The following is a 16,571-nucleotide window of genomic DNA, read 5'->3' on the forward strand; positions in this document are numbered from 1 at the left end:
CTGTCCCTCTGTTAAACTCCCCACTGGTCTGTCTCCCTCTTGCCCTCTGCTGTCCCTCGGTTAAATTCCCCACTGGTCTCTCTCCCTCTGGTGTCCCTCTGTTAAACTCGCCACTCGTCTCTCTCCCTCTCTCCCTCTGCTGTCCCTCTGTTAAACTCCCCACTGGTCTGTCTCCCTCTTGCCCTCTGCTGTCCCTCGGTTAAATTCCCCACTGGTCTCTCTCCCTCTGGTGTCCCTCTGTTAAACTCCCCACTCGTCTCTCTCTCCCTCTCTCCCTCTGCTGTCCCTCTGTTAAACTCCCCACTGGTCTCTCTCCCTCTCTCCCTCTGCTGTCCCTCTGTTAAACTCCCCACTGGTCTCTCTCCCTCTCGCCCTCTGCTGTCCCTCTGTTAAACTCCCCACTGGTCTCTCTCCCTCTGGTGTCCCTTTGTTAAACTCCCCACTGGTCTCTCTCCCTCTGCTGTCCCTCTGTTAAACTCCCACTGGTCTCTCTCCCTCTCTCCCTCTGGTGTCCCTCTGTTAAACCCCCCACTGATCTCTCTCTCTCTCTCTGCTGTCCCTTTGTTAAACTCCCCACTGGTCTCTCTCTCTCTCCCTCTCTCCCTCTGCTGTCCTTCTGTTAAACTCCCCGCTGGTCTCTCTCTCTCTCTCTCCCTCTGTTGTCCCTCTGTTAAACTCCCCCGCTGGCATCTCTCTCTCTCTCCCTCTCTCCCTCTGCTGTCCCTCTGATAAAGTTCCCACTGGTCTCGCTCTCCCTCTCTCCCTCTGCTGTCCTTCTGTTAAACTCCCCGCTGGTCTCTCTCTCTCTCCCTCTCTCCCTCTGTTGTCCCTCCGTTAAACTTTCCTCTGGTCTCGCTCTCTCTCTCTCTCTGCCATCGCTCTGTTAAACTCCCCGCTGGTCTCTCTCTCTCTCTCTCTCTCTCCCTCTCTCCCTCTGTTGTCCCTCTGTTAAACTCCCCGCTGGTCTCTCTCTCTCTCTCTCCCTCTCTCCCTCTGTTGTCCCTCTGTTAAACTCCCCGCTGGCCTCTCTCTCTCACTCTCCCTCTCTCCCTCTGTTAAACTTCCCCGCTGGTCTCTCTCTCTCTCTCCCTCTCTGCCTCTGTTGTCCCTCTGTTAAACTCCCCGCTGGCCTCTCTCTCTCCCTCTCCCTCTCTCCCTCTGTTAAACTTCCCCGCTGGTCTCTCTCCCTCACTCTCCCTCTCTCCCTCTGTTAAACTTCCCCGCTGGTCTCTCTCTCTCTCCCTCTCTCCCTCTTCTGTCCCTTTGTTAAACTTCCCGCTGGTCTCTCTCTCTCTCCATCTCTCCCTCTGCTGTCCCTCTGTTAAACTCCCCGCTGGTCTCTCTCTCTCTCCCTCTCTCTCTCTGCTGTCCCTCTGTTTAACCTCCCGCTGGTCTCTCTCACTCTCTCCCTCTGTTGTCCCTCTGTTAAACTTCCCGCTGGTCTCTCTTTCTCTCTCCCTCTCTCCCTCTGTTGTCCCTCTGTTAAACTTCCCGCTGGTCTCTCTCTCTCTCTCACTCTCCCTCTGTTGTCCCTCTGTTAAACTTCCCGCTGGTCTCTCTCTCTCTCCCCCTCTCTCCCTCTGCTGTCCCTCTGTTGAACTCCCCACAGGTCTCCCTCCCTCTCTCCCTCTGCTGTCCCTCTGTTAATCTTACCGCTGTCCTCTCTCTCTCACTCTCCCTCTCTCCCTCTGTTAAACTTCCCCGCTGGTCTCTCTCCCTCACTCTCCCTCTCTCCCTCTGTTAAACTTCCCCGCTGGTCTCTCTCTCTCTCCCTCTCTCCCTCTTCTGTCCCTTTGTTAAACTTCCCGCTGGTCTCTCTCTCTCTCCATCTCTCCCTCTGCTGTCCCTCTGTTAAACTCCCCGCTGGTCTCTCTCTCTCTCCCTCTCTCTCTCTGCTGTCCCTCTGTTTAACCTCCCGCTGGTCTCTCTCACTCTCTCCCTCTCTCCCTCTGTTGTCCCTCTGTTAAACTTCCCGCTGGTCTCTCTTTCTCTCTCCCTCTCTCCCTCTGTTGTCCCTCTGTTAAACTTCCCGCTGGTCTCTCTCTCTCTCCCCCTCTCTCCCTCTGCTGTCCCTCTGTTGAACTCCCCACAGGTCTCCCTCCCTCTCTCCCTCTGCTGTCCCTCTGTTAATCTTACCGCTGTCCTCTCTCTCTCACTCTCCCTCTCTCCCTCTGTTAAACCTCCCCGCTGGTCTCTCTCTCTCACCCTCTGTTGTCCCTCTGTTAAACTTCCCCTCTGGTCTCTCTCTCTCTCCCTCTGTTGTCCCTCTGTTAAACTTCCCCGCTGGCCTCTCTCTCTCACTCTCCCTCTCTCCCTCTGTTAAACTTCCCCGCTGGTCTCTCTCTCTCTCCCTCTGTTGTTCCTCTGTTAAACTTCCCCGCTGGCCTCTCTCTCTCACTCTCCCTCTCTCCCTCTGTTAAACTTCCCCGCTGGTCTCTCCCTCGCTCCCTCTGTTGTCCCTCCGTTAAACTCCCCGCTGGTCTCTCTCTCTCTCTCTCCCTCTCTCCCTCTGTTGTCCCTCTGTTATACTCCCCGCTGGTCTCTCTCTCTCTCTCCCTCTCTCCCTCTGTTGTCCCTCTGTTAAACTTCCCCGCTGGTCTCTCTCTCTCTCTCCCTCTCTCCCTCTGCTGTCCCTCTGGAAAACTCCCCGCTGGTCTCTCTCTCTCTCTCTCCCTCTCTCCCTCTGCTGTCCCTCTGTTAAACTTCCCGCTGGCTTCTCTCTCTCTCTCCCTCTCTCCCTCTCTCCCTCTGCTGTCCCTCTGTTAAAATTCCCTCTGTCCTCTCTCTCTCTCCCTCTCTCCCTCTCTCCCTCTGCTGTCCCTCTGTTAAAATTCCCGCTGTCCTCTCTCTCGCTCCCTCTGTTGTCCCTCTGTTAAACTTCCCGCTGGCCTCTCTCTCACTCTCCCTCTCTCCCTCTGTTAAAATTCCCGCTGTCCTCTCTCTCTCACTCCCCCTCTCCCTCTGCTGTCCCTCTTTTAAACTCCCCGCTGGTCTCTCTCCCTCTCTCCCTCTGTCGTCCCTCTGTTAAACTCCTCGCTGGTCTCTCTCTCTCTCTCTCCCTCTCTTCCTCTGTTGTCCCTGTGTTAAACTCCCCGCTGGTCTCTCTCTCTCTCTCTCCCTCTCTCCTTCTGTTGTCCCTCTGTTAAACTTCCCGCTTGTCTCTCTCTCTCTCTCCCTCTGTTGTCCCTCTGTTAAACTCCCCGCTGGTCTCTCTCTCTCTCTCTCCCTCTCTCCCTCTGTTGTCCCTCTGTTAAACTTCCCTCTCCCTCTCTCCCTCTGTTAAAATTCCCGCTGTCCTCTCTCTCTCACTCCCTCTCTCCCTCTGCTGTCCCTCTTTTAAACTCCCCGCTGGTCTCGCTCCCTCTCTCCCTCTGTTGTCCCTCTGTTAAACTCCCCGCTGGCCTCTCTCTCTCACTCTCCCTCTCTCCCTCTGTTAAACTTCCCCGCTGGTCTCTCTCTCTCTCCCTCTCTCCCTCTGTTGTCCCTCTGTTAAACTTCCCGCTTGTCTCTCTCTCTCTCTCCCTCTCTCCCTCTGTTGTCCCTCTGTTTAACTTCCCACTCGTCTCTCTCCCTCTCTCCCTCTGCTGTCCCTCTGTTAAACTCCCCACTCGTCTCTCTCCGTCTCTCCCTCTGCTGTCCCTCTGCTGTCCCTCTGTTAAACTCCCCACTCGTCTCTCTCCCTCTCTCCCTCTGCTGTCCCTCTGTTAAACTCCCCACTGGTCTCTCTCTCACTCTGCTGTCCCTCTAGAATAGTGGGAATGGAGGTAAAGGCAGTTGTATGTTCCTCCTGCAGAATGTGGGAGGTAGGGGTCGCCAAGAGTGTCCCTGCTGACTGCATCTGCGGGAAGTGCACCCAACTCCAGCTCCTCGCAGACCGCGTTAGGGAACTGGAGCTGGAGCTGGATGAACTTCGGATCATTCGGGAGGCGGAGGGGATTATTGACAGGAGTTATAGGGAGGCAGTCACACCTCAGGTAAAAGAAATAGGTAGATGGGTTACCGTCAGGGGAAGGAAAGGGAACCAGCAGGCAGTGCAGGGATCCCCTGTGGCCGTTTCCCTCAACAACAGGTTTACCGTTTTGGATACTGTTGAGGGGGACGACTTACCAGGGGTAAGCAATGGGGTGCAGGTCTCTGGCACAGAGTCTGTCCCTGTTGCTCAGAAGGGAAAGGGGAAGAGGAGCAGAGCATTAGTCATTGGGGACTCCATAGTTAGGGGAACAGATAGGAGGTTCTGTGGGAACGAGAGAGACTCACGGTTGGTGTGTTGCCTCCCAGGTGCCAGGGTACGTGATGTCTCTGATCGTGTTTTTGGGATCCTTAAGGGGGAGGGGGAGCACCCCCAAGTCGTGGTCCACATAGGCACCAACGACATAGGTAGGAAGAGAGATGGGGATTTAAGGCAGACATTCAGGGAGCTAGGGTGGAAGCTTAGAGCGAGAACAACCAGAGTTGTTATCTCTGGGTTGTTGCCCGTGCCACGTGCTAGCGAAGAGAGGAATAGGGAGAGAGAGGAGTTGAACACGTGGCTGCAGGGATTGTGTAGGAGGGAGGGTTTTGGTTTCCTGGATAATTGGGGCTCTTTCTGGGGTAGGTGGGACCTCCACAAACAGGATGGTCTTCACCTGAACCAGAGGGGTACCAATATCCTGGGGGGGAGATTTGTTAGTGCTCTTCGGGGGGGTTTAAACTAAATCAGCAGGGGAATGGGAACCTAAATTGTAATTCCAGTGTACAGGCTGTTGAGAGTAGTGAGGTAGGGGATAAGGTTACAGGGACGCAAGAGGGCACTGGCAAGCAAGAACTTGGTTTAAAGTGTGTCTACTTCAATGCCAGGAGCATCTGGAATAAGGTGGGTGAACTTGCAGCATGGGTTGGTACCTGGGATCCTGATGTTGTGGCCATTTCAGAGACATGGGGAGAGCAGGGGCAGGAATGGATGTTGCAGGTTCCGGGATTTAGATGTTTCAGTAAGAACAGAGAAGAGGGTAAAAGAGGGGGGGGTGTGGCATTGTTAATCAAGGAAAGTATTACAGCGGCAGAAAGGACGTTTGAGGACTCATCTACTGAGGTAGTATGGGCCGAGGTTAGAAACAGGAGATGAGAGGTCACACTGTTGGGAGTTTTCTATAGACCTCCGAATAGTTCCAGAGATGTAGAGGAAAGGATAGCGAAGATGATTCTCGACAGGAGCGAGAGTAACAGGGTAGTTGTTATGGGGGACTTTAACTTTCCAAATATTGACTGGAAATACTATAGTTCGAGTACTTTAGATGGGTCTGTTTTTGTCCAGTGTGTGCAGGAGGGTTTTCTGACACAGTATGTGGACAGGCCAACCAGGGGCGATGCCACATTGGATTTGGTACTGGGTAATGAACCCGGCCAGGTGTTAGATTTAGATGTAGGTGAGCACTTTGGCGATAGTGATCACAATTCGGTTAGGTTTACCTTAGCGATGGGTAGGGACAGTTATATACCGCAGGGCAAGAATTATAGCTGGGGGAACGGAAATTATGATGCGATTAGGCAAGATTTAGGATGTGTAGGATGGGGAAGGAAACTGCAGGGGATGGGCACAAACGAAATGTGGAGCTTATTCAAGGAGCAGCTAATGCGTGTCCTCTCAGGCAGGGAGGAAGTTGTCGAGCGAGGGAGCCGTGGTTTACTCAAGAAGTTGAAGCGCTTGTCAAGAGGAAGAAGGCGGCTTATGTTAGGATGAGACGTGAAGGCTCAGTTAGGGCGCTTGAGAGTTACAAGCTAGCCAGGAAGGATCTAAAGGGAGGGCTAAGAAGAGCAAGGAGAGGACACGAGAAGTCATTGGCGGATAGGATCAAAGAAAACCCTAAGGCTTTCTATAGGTATATCAGGAATAAAAGAATGATAAGAGTTAGAACAGGGCCAATCAAGGATAGTAGTGGGAAGTTGTGTGCGGAATCAGAGGAGATAGAGGAAGCGTTAAATGAATATTTTTCATCAGTATTTACAGTAGAGAAAGAAAATGTTGTCGAGGAGATTACTGAGATACAGCCGACTAGGCTAGATGGGATTGAGATTCACAAGGAGGAGGTGTTAGCAATTTAGGAAAGTGTGAAAATAGATAAGTCCCCTGGGCCAGATGGGATTTATCCTAGGATTCTCTGGGAAGCCAGGGTGGAGATTGCAGAGCCGTTGTTGTTGATCTTTATGTCGTCATTGTCGACAGGAGTAGTGCCGGAAGACTGGAGGATAGCAAATGTTGTCCCCTTGTTCAAGAAGGGGAGTAGAGACAGCCCTGGTAATTATAGACCTGTGAGCCTTACTTCGGTTGTGGGTAAAATGTTGGAAAAGGTTATAAGAGATAGGATTTATAATCATCTTGAAAAGAATAAGTTCATTTGCGATAGTCAGAACGGTTTTCTGAAAGGTAGGTCTTGCCTCACAAACCTTATTGAGTTTTTCGAGAAGGTGACCAAACAGGTGGATGAGGGTAAAGCCGTGGATGTGGTGTCCCTCTGCTGTCCCTCTGTTAAACTTCCCGCTGTTCTCTCTCTCTCTCCCTCTCTCCCACTGTTGTCCCTCTGTTAAACTCCCCGCTGGTCTCTCTCTCTCTCTCCCTCCCTCTCTCCCTCTCTCCCTCTGCTGTCCCTCTGGTAAACTCACCGCTGGTCTCTCTCTCTCTCCCTCTCTCCCTCTGCTGTCCCTCTATTAAACTCACCGCTGGTGTCTCTCTCTCTCCCTCTGTTGTCCCTCTATTAAACTCACCGCTGGTCTCTCTCTCTCTCCCTCTCTCCCTCTGCTGTCCCTCTATTAAACTCACCGCTGGTCTCTCTCTCTCTCCCTCTCTCCCTCTGCTGTCCCTCTGTTAAACTTCCCGCTGGTCTCTCTCTCTCTCCCTCTCTCCCTCTGCTGTCCCTCTATTAAACTCCCCACTGGTCTCTCTCCCTCTCTCCCTCTGCTGTCCCTCTGTTAAACTTCCCGCTGGTCTCTCTCTCTCTCTCTCTCTCTCTCCCTCTCTCCCTCTGCTGTCCCTCTGTTAAACACCCCACTGGTCTCTCTCCCTCTCTCCCTCTGCTGTCCCTCTGTTAATCTTCCCGCTGGTCTCTCTCTCTCTCTCTCTCTCCCTCTCTCCCTCTGCTGTCCCTCTGTTAAACTTCCCGCTGGTCTCTCTCTCTCTCCCTCTGTTGTCCCTCTGTTAAACTTCCCGCTGGTCTCTCTCTCTCTCTCTCTCTCCCTCTCTCCCTCTGTTGTCCCTCTGTTAAACTTCCCGCTGGTCTCTCTCTCTCTCTCTCTCTCCCTCTCTCCCTCTGTTGTCCCTCTGTTAAACTCCCCGCTGGTCTCTCTCTCTCACTCTCCCTCTCTCCCTCTGTTAAAATTCCCGCTGTCCTCTCTCTCTCACTGCCTCTCTCCCTCTGCTGTCCCTCTCTTAAACTTCCCCGCTGGTCTCTCTCTCTCTCTGCTGTCCCTCTGTTAAACTTCCCGCTGGTCTCTCTCTCTCTCCCTCTCTCCCACTGTTGTCCCTCTGTTAAACTCCCCGCTGGTCTCTCTCTCTCTCACTGCCTCTCTCCCTCTGCTGTCCCTCTGTTAAACTTCCCGCTGGTCTCTCTCTCTCTCCCTCTCTCCCACTGTTGTCCCTCTGTTAAACTCCCCGCTGGTCTCTCTCTCTCTCCCTCTCTCCCTCTGCTGTCCCTCTATTAAACTCACCGCTGGTCTCTCTCTCTCTCCCTCTGTTGTCCCTCTGTTAAACTTCCCGCTGGTCTCTCTCTCTCTCTCCCTCTGCTGTCCCTCTGGTAAACTCACCGCTGGTCTCTCTTTCTCTCCCTCTCTCCCTCTCTCCCTCTGTTGTCCCTCTATTAAACTCACCGCTGGTCTCTCTCTCTCTCCCTCTCTCCCTCTGCTGTCCCTCTATTAAACTCACCGCTGGTCTCTCTCTCTCTCCCTCTGTTGTCCCTCTGTTAAACTCCCCGCTGGTCTCTCTCTCTCTCCCTCTCTCCCTCTGCTGTCCCTCTGTTAAACTTCCCGCTGGTCTCTCTCTCTCTCCCTCTGTTGTCCCTCTGTTAAACTTCCCGCTGGTCTCTCTCTCTCTCTCTCTCTCCCTCTCTCCCTCTGCTGTCCCTCTGTTAAACTTCCCGCTGGCCTCTCTCTCTCACTCTCCCTCTCTCCCTCTGTTAAAACTCCCGCTGTCCTCTCTCTCTCACTCCCTCTCTCCCTCTGCTGTCCCTCTTTTAAACTCCCTGCTGGTCTCTCTCTCTCTCACCCTCTGCTGTCCCTCTTTTAAACTCCCCGCTGGCCTCTCTCTCTCACTCTCCCTCTCTCCCTCTGTTAAACTTCCCCGCTGGTCTCTCTCTCTCTCTCTCTCTCTCCCTCTGTTGTCCCTCTGTTAAACTTCCCGCTGGTCTCTCTCTCTCTCCCTCTCTCCCTCTGTTGTCCCTCTGTTAAACTTCCCGCTGGTCTCTCTCTCTCTCTCTCTCTCTCCCTCTGTTGTCCCTCTGTTAAACTTCCCGCTGGTCTCTCTCTCTCTCTCCCTCTCTCACTCTGCTGTCCCTCTAGAATAGTGGGAATGGAGGTAAAGGCAGTTGTATGTTCCTCCTGCAGAATGTGGGAGGTAGGGGTCGCCAAGAGTGTCCCTGCTGACTGCATCTGCGGGAAGTGCACCCAACTCCAGCTCCTCGCAGACCGCGTTAGGGAACTGGAGCTGGAGCTGGATGAACTTCGGATCATTCGGGAGGCGGAGGGGATTATTGACAGGAGTTATAGGGAGGCAGTCACACCTCAGGTAAAAGAAATAGGTAGATGGGTTACCGTCAGGGGAAGGAAAGGGAACCAGCAGGCAGTGCAGGGATCCCCTGTGGCCGATTCCCTCAACAACAGGTATACCGTTTTGGATACTGTTGAGGGGGACGACTTATCAGGGGTAAGCAATGGGGTGCAGGTCTCTGGCACAGAGTCTGTCCCTGTTGCTCAGAAGGGAAAGGGAAAGAGGAGCAGAGCATTAGTCATTGGGGACTCCATAGTTAGGGGAACAGATAGGAGGTTCTGTGGGAACGAGAGAGACTCACGGTTGGTGTGTTGCCTCCCAGTTGCCAGGGTACGTGATGTCTCTGATCGTGTTTTTGGGATCCTTAAGGGGGAGGGGGAGCACCCCCAAGTCGTGGTCCACATAGGCACCAACGACATAGGTAGGAAGAGAGATGGGGATTTAAGGCAGAAATTCAGGGAGCTAGGGTGGAAGCTTAGAGCGAGAACAACCAGAGTTGTTATCTCTGGGTTGTTGCCCGTGCCATGTGCTAGCGAAGAGAGGAATAGGGAGAGAGAGGAGTTGAACACGTGGCTGCAGGGATGGTGTAGGAGGGAGGGTTTTGGTATCCTGGATAATTGGGGCTCTTTCTGGGGTAGGTGGGACCTCCACAAACAGGATGGTCTTCACCTGAACCAGAGGGGTACCAATATCCTGGGGGGGAGATTTGTTAGTGCTCTTCGGGGGGGTTTAAACTAAATCAGCAGGGGAATGGGAACCTAAATTGTAGTTCCAGTGTACAGGCTGTTGAGAGTAGTGAGGTAGGGGATAAGGTTACAGGGTCGCAAGAGGGCACTGGCAAGCAAGAACTTGGTTTAAAGTATGTCTACTTCAATGCCAGGAGCATCTGGAATAAGGTGGGTGAACTTGCAGCATGGGTTGGTACCTGGGATCCTGATGTTGTGGCCATTTCAGAGACATGGGTAGAGCAGGGGCAGGAATGGATGTTGCAGGTTCCGGGATTTAGATGTTTCAGTAAGAACAGAGAAGAGGGTAAAAGAGGGTGGGGTGTGGCATTGTTAATCAAGGAAAGTATTACAGCGGCAGAAAGTACGTTTGAGGACTTGTCTACTGAGGTAGTATGGGCCGAGGTTAGAAACAGGAGAGGAGAGGTCACCCTGTTGGGAGTTTTCTATAGACCTCCGAATAGTTCCAGAGATGTAGAGGAAAGGATAGCAAAGATGATTCTCGACAGGAGCGAGAGTAACAGGGTAGTGGTTATGGGGGACTTTAACTTTCCAAATATTGACTGGAAATAGATTAGATTTTTTTTTTAGATTAGAGATACAGCACTGAAACAGGCCCTTCGGCCCACCGAGTCTGTGCCGACCATCAACCACCCATTTATACTAATCCGACACTCATCCCATATTCCTACCAAACACCCCCACCTGTCCCTTTATTTCCCTACCACCTACCTATACTAGTGACAATTTATAATGGCCAATTTACCTACCAACCAAATACTATAGTTCGAGTACTTTAGATGGGTCTGTTTTTGTCCAGTGTGTGCAGGAGGGTTTTCTGACACAGTATGTAGACAGGCCAACCAGGGGCGATGCCACATTGGATTTGGTACTGGGTAATGAACCCGGCCAGGTGTTAGATTTAGATGTAGGTGAGCACTTTGGCGATAGTGATCACAATTCGGTTAGGTTTACCTTAGCGATGGGCAGGGACAGGTATATATACCGCAGGGCAAGAATTATAGCTGGGGGGAAGGAAATTATGATGCGATTAGGCAAGATTTAGGATGCGTAGGATGGGGAAGGAAACTGCAGGGGATGGGCACAAACGAAATGTGGAGCTTATTCAAGGAGCAGCTAATGCGTGTCCTTGATAAGTATGTACCTGTCAGGCAGGGAGGAAGTTGTCGAGCGAGGGAGCCGTGGTTTACTCAAGAAGTTGAAGCGCTTGTCAAGAGGAAGAGGGCGGCTTATGTTAGGATGAGACGTGAAGGCTCAGTTCGGGCGCTTGAGAGTTACAAGCTAGCCAGGAAGGATCTAAAGGGAGGGCTAAGAAGAGCAAGGAGAGGACACGAGAAGTCATTGGCGGATAGGATCAAAGAAAACCCTAAGGCTTTCTATAGGTATATCAGGAATAAAAGAATGATAAGAGTTAGAACAGGGCCAATCAAGGATAGTAGTGGGAAGTTGTGTGCGGAATCAGAGGAGATAGAGGAAGCGTTAAATGAATATTTTTCATCAGTATTTACAGTAGAGAAAGAAAATGTTGTCGAGGAGATTACTGAGATACAGCCGACTAGGCTAGATGGGATTGAGATTCACAAGGAGGAGGTGTTAGCAATTTTGGAAAGAGTGAAAATAGATAAGTCCCCTGGGCCAGATGGGATTTATCCTAGGATTCTCTGGGAAGCCAGGGAGGAGATTGCAGAGCCGTTGTTGTTGATCTTTATGTCGTCATTGTCGACAGGAGTAGTGCCAGAAGACTGGAGGATAGCAAATGTTGTCCCCTTGTTCAAGAAGGGGAGTAGAGACAGCCCTGGTAATTATAGACCTGTGAGCCTTACTTCGGTTGTGGGTAAAATGTTGGAAAAGGTTATAAGAGATAGGATTTATAATCATCTTGAAAAGAATAAGTTCATTTGCGATAGTCAGCACGGTTTTGTGAAAGGTAGGTCGTGCCTCACAAACCTTATTGAGTTTTTCGAGAAGGTGACCAAACAGGTGGATGAGGGTGAAGCCGTGGATGTGGTGTATATGGATTTCAGTAAGGCGTTTGATAAGGTTCCCCACGGTAGGCTATTGCAGAAAATACGGAAGTATGGGGTTGAAGGTGATTTAGAGCTTTGGATCAGAAATTGGCTAGCTGAAAGAAGACAGAGGGTGGTGGTTGATGGCAAATGTTCATCCTGGAGTTTAGTTACTAGTGGTGAACCGCAAGGTTCTGTTTTGGGGCCACTGCTGTTTGTCATTTTTATAAATGACCTGGATGAGGGTGTAGAAGGGTGGGTTAGTAAATTTGCGGATGACACTAAGGTCGGTGGACTTGTGGATAGTGCCGAAGGATGTTGTAGGTTACAGAGGGACATAGATAGGCTGCAGAGCTGGGCTGAGAGATGGCAAATGGAGTTTAATGCGGAGAAGTGTGAGGTGATTCACTTTGGAAGGAGTAACAGCAATGCAGAGTACTGGGCTAATGGGAAGATTCTTGGTAGTGTAGATGAGCAGAGAGATCTTGGTGTCCAGGTACATAAATCCCTGAAAGTTGCTACCCAGGTTAATAGGGCTGTTAAGAAGGCATATGGTGTGTTAGCTTTTATTAGTAGGGGGATCGAGTTTCGGAGCCACGAGGTCATGATGCAGCTGTACAAAACTCTGGTGAGGCCGCACCTTGAGTATTGCGTGCAGTTCTGGTCACCGCATTATAGGAAGGATGTGGAAGCTTTGGAAAGGGTGCAGAGGAGATTTACTAGGATGTTGCCTGGTATGGAGGGAAGGTCTTACGAGGAAAGGCTGAGGGACTTGAAGTTGTTTTCGTTAGAGAGAAGGAGGAGGAGAGGTGACTTAATAGAGACAGAGGGACAGAGGGTTAGATAGGGTGGATAGTGAGAGTCTTTTTCCTCGGATGATGATGGCAAACGTGAGGGGACATAGCTTTAAGTTGAGGGGTGAAAGATATAGGACAGATGTTAGAGGTAGTTTCTTTACTCAGAGAGTAGTAGAGGCGTGGAACGCCCTGCCTGCAACAGTAGTAGACTCGCCAACTTTAAGGGCATTTAAGTGGTCATTGGATAGACATATGGATGAAAATTGAATAGTGTAGGTCAGATGGTTGGCGCAACATCGAGGGCCGAAGGGCCTGTACTGCGCTGTAATGTTCTAATTCTAATTCTAATTAAACTTCGGGCTGGTCTCTCTCTCTCTCCCTCTCTCCCACTGTTGCCCTCTGTTAAACTTCTCGCTGGCCTCTCTCTCGCTCTCCCTCTCTCCCTCTGCTGTCCGTCTGTTAAACTTCCCGCTGGTCTCTCTCTCTCACTCTCCTTCTCTCCCTCTGTTAAAATTCCCGCTGTCCTCTCTCACTCCCTCTCTCCCTCTGCTGTCCCTCTGTTAAACTTCCCGCTGGTCTCTCTCTCTCTCTCTGCTGTCCCTCTGTTAAACTTCACGCTGGTCTTTCTCTCTCTCTCCCTCTGTTGTCCCTCTGTTAAACTCCCCGCTGGTCTCTCTCTCTCTCTCTCCCTCTCTCCCTCTGTCGTCCCTCCGTTAAACTCCCCGCTGGTCTCTCTCTCTCTCTCTCCCTCTCTCCCTCTGTTGTCCCTCTGTTAAACTCCCCGCTGGTCTCTCTCCCTCTCCCTCTCTCCCTCTGCTGTCCCTCTGGTAAACTCACCGCTGGTCTCTCTCTCTCTCCCTCTCTCCCTCTGCTGTCCCTCTGTTAAACTCACCGCTGGTCTCTCTCTCTCTCCCTCTCTCCCTCTGCTGTCCCTCTGTTAAACTCACCGCTGGTCTCTCTCTCTCTCCCTCTGTTGTCCCTCTGTTAAACTTCCCGCTGGTCTCTCTTTCTCTCTCCCTCTCTCCCTCTGTTGTCCCTCTGTTAAACTTCCCGCTGGTCTCTCTCTCTCTCCCTCTCTCTCTCTGCTGTCCCTCTGTTTAACCTCCCGCTGGTCTCTCTCACTCTCTCCCTCTCTCCCTCTGTTGTCCCTCTGTTAAACTTCCCGCTGGTCTCTCTTTCTCTCTCCCTCTCTCCCTCTGTTGTCCCTCTGTTAAACTTCCCGCTGGTCTCTCTCTCTCTCCCCCTCTCTCCCTCTGCTGTCCCTCTGTTGAACTCCCCACAGGTCTCCCTCCCTCTCTCCCTCTGCTGTCCCTCTGTTAATCTTACCGCTGTCCTCTCTCTCTCACTCTCCCTCTCTCCCTCTGTTAAACCTCCCCGCTGGTCTCTCTCTCTCACCCTCTGTTGTCCCTCTGTTAAACTTCCCCTCTGGTCTCTCTCTCTCTCCCTCTGTTGTCCCTCTGTTAAACTTCCCCGCTGGCCTCTCTCTCTCACTCTCCCTCTCTCCCTCTGTTAAACTTCCCCGCTGGTCTCTCTCTCTCTCCCTCTGTTGTTCCTCTGTTAAACTTCCCCGCTGGCCTCTCTCTCTCACTCTCCCTCTCTCCCTCTGTTAAACTTCCCCGCTGGTCTCTCTCTCTCTCTCCCTCTCTCCCTCTGTTGTCCCTCTGTTAAACTTCCCCGCTGGTCTCTCTCTCTCTCTCCCTCTCTCCCTCTGCTGTCCCTCTGGAAAACTCCCCGCTGGTCTCTCTCTCTCTCTCTCCCTCTCTCCCTCTGCTGTCCCTCTGTTAAACTTCCCGCTGGCTTCTCTCTCTCTCTCCCTCTCTCCCTCTCTCCCTCTGCTGTCCCTCTGTTAAAATTCCCTCTGTCCTCTCTCTCTCTCCCTCTCTCCCTCTCTCCCTCTGCTGTCCCTCTGTTAAAATTCCCGCTGTCCTCTCTCTCGCTCCCTCTGTTGTCCCTCTGTTAAACTTCCCGCTGGCCTCTCTCTCACTCTCCCTCTCTCCCTCTGTTAAAATTCCCGCTGTCCTCTCTCTCTCACTCCCCCTCTCCCTCTGCTGTCCCTCTTTTAAACTCCCCGCTGGTCTCTCTCCCTCTCTCCCTCTGTCGTCCCTCTGTTAAACTCCTCGCTGGTCTCTCTCTCTCTCTCTCCCTCTCTTCCTCTGTTGTCCCTGTGTTAAACTCCCCGCTGGTCTCTCTCTCTCTCTCTCCCTCTCTCCTTCTGTTGTCCCTCTGTTAAACTTCCCGCTTGTCTCTCTCTCTCTCTCCCTCTGTTGTCCCTCTGTTAAACTCCCCGCTGGTCTCTCTCTCTCTCTCTCCCTCTCTCCCTCTGTTGTCCCTCTGTTAAACTTCCCTCTCCCTCTCTCCCTCTGTTAAAATTCCCGCTGTCCTCTCTCTCTCACTCCCTCTCTCCCTCTGCTGTCCCTCTTTTAAACTCCCCGCTGGTCTCGCTCCCTCTCTCCCTCTGTTGTCCCTCTGTTAAACTCCCCGCTGGCCTCTCTCTCTCACTCTCCCTCTCTCCCTCTGTTAAACTTCCCCGCTGGTCTCTCTCTCTCTCCCTCTCTCCCTCTGTTGTCCCTCTGTTAAACTTCCCGCTTGTCTCTCTCTCTCTCTCCCTCTCTCCCTCTGTTGTCCCTCTGTTAAACTTCCCACTCGTCTCTCTCCCTCTCTCCCTCTGCTGTCCCTCTGTTAAACTCCCCACTCGTCTCTCTCCGTCTCTCCCTCTGCTGTCCCTCTGCTGTCCCTCTGTTAAACTCCCCACTCGTCTCTCTCCCTCTCTCCCTCTGCTGTCCCTCTGTTAAACTCCCCACTGGTCTCTCTCTCACTCTGCTGTCCCTCTAGAATAGTGGGAATGGAGGTAAAGGCAGTTGTATGTTCCTCCTGCAGAATGTGGGAGGTAGGGGTCGCCAAGAGTGTCCCTGCTGACTGCATCTGCGGGAAGTGCACCCAACTCCAGCTCCTCGCAGACCGCGTTAGGGAACTGGAGCTGGAGCTGGATGAACTTCGGATCATTCGGGAGGCGGAGGGGATTATTGACAGGAGTTATAGGGAGGCAGTCACACCTCAGGTAAAAGAAATAGGTAGATGGGTTACCGTCAGGGGAAGGAAAGGGAACCAGCAGGCAGTGCAGGGATCCCCTGTGGCCGTTTCCCTCAACAACAGGTTTACCGTTTTGGATACTGTTGAGGGGGACGACTTACCAGGGGTAAGCAATGGGGTGCAGGTCTCTGGCACAGAGTCTGTCCCTGTTGCTCAGAAGGGAAAGGGGAAGAGGAGCAGAGCATTAGTCATTGGGGACTCCATAGTTAGGGGAACAGATAGGAGGTTCTGTGGGAACGAGAGAGACTCACGGTTGGTGCGTTGCCTCCCAGGTGTCAGGGTACGTGATGTCTCTGATCGTGTTTTTGGGATCCTTAAGGGGGAGGGGGAGCACCCCCAAGTCGTGGTCCACATAGGCACCAACGACATAGGTAGGAAGAGAGATGGGGATTTAAGGCAGACATTCAGGGAGCTAGGGTGGAAGTTTAGAGCGAGAACAACCAGAGTTGTTATCTCTGGGTTGTTGCCCGTGCCACGTGCTAGCGAAGAGAGGAATAGGGAGAGAGAGGAGTTGAACACGTGGCTGCAGGGATTGTGTAGGAGGGAGGGTTTTGGTTTCCTGGATAATTGGGGCTCTTTCTGGGGTAGGTGGGACCTCCACAAACAGGATGGTCTTCACCTGAACCAGAGGGGTACCAATATCCTGGGGGGGAGATTTGTTAGTGCTCTTCGGGGGGGTTTAAACTAAATCAGCAGGGGAATGGGAACCTAAATTGTAGTTCCAGTGTACAGGCTGTTGAGAGTAGTGAGGTAGGGGATAAGGTTACAGGGACGCAAGAGGGCACTGGCAAGCAAGAACTTGGTTTAAAGTGTGTCTACTTCAATGCCAGGAGCATCTGGAATAAGGTGGGTGAACTTGCAGCATGGGTTGGTACCTGGGATCCTGATGTTGTGGCCATTTCAGAGACATGGGGAGAGCAGGGGCAGGAATGGATGTTGCAGGTTCCGGGATTTAGATGTTTCAGTAAGAACAGAGAAGAGGGTAAAAGAGGGGGGGGTGTGGCATTGTTAATCAAGGAAAGTATTACAGCGGCAGAAAGGACGTTTGAGGACTCATCTACTGAGGTAGTATGGGCCGAGGTTAGAAACAGGAGATGAGAGGTCACACTGTTGGGAGTTTTCTGTAGACCTCCGAATAGTTCCAGAGATGTAGAGGAAAGGATAGCGAAGATGATTCTCGACAGGAGCGAGAGTAACA

Source organism: Heterodontus francisci, chromosome 23, assembly GCF_036365525.1.
Source record: "Heterodontus francisci isolate sHetFra1 chromosome 23, sHetFra1.hap1, whole genome shotgun sequence".
Classification (NCBI taxonomy): domain Eukaryota; kingdom Metazoa; phylum Chordata; class Chondrichthyes; order Heterodontiformes; family Heterodontidae; genus Heterodontus; species Heterodontus francisci.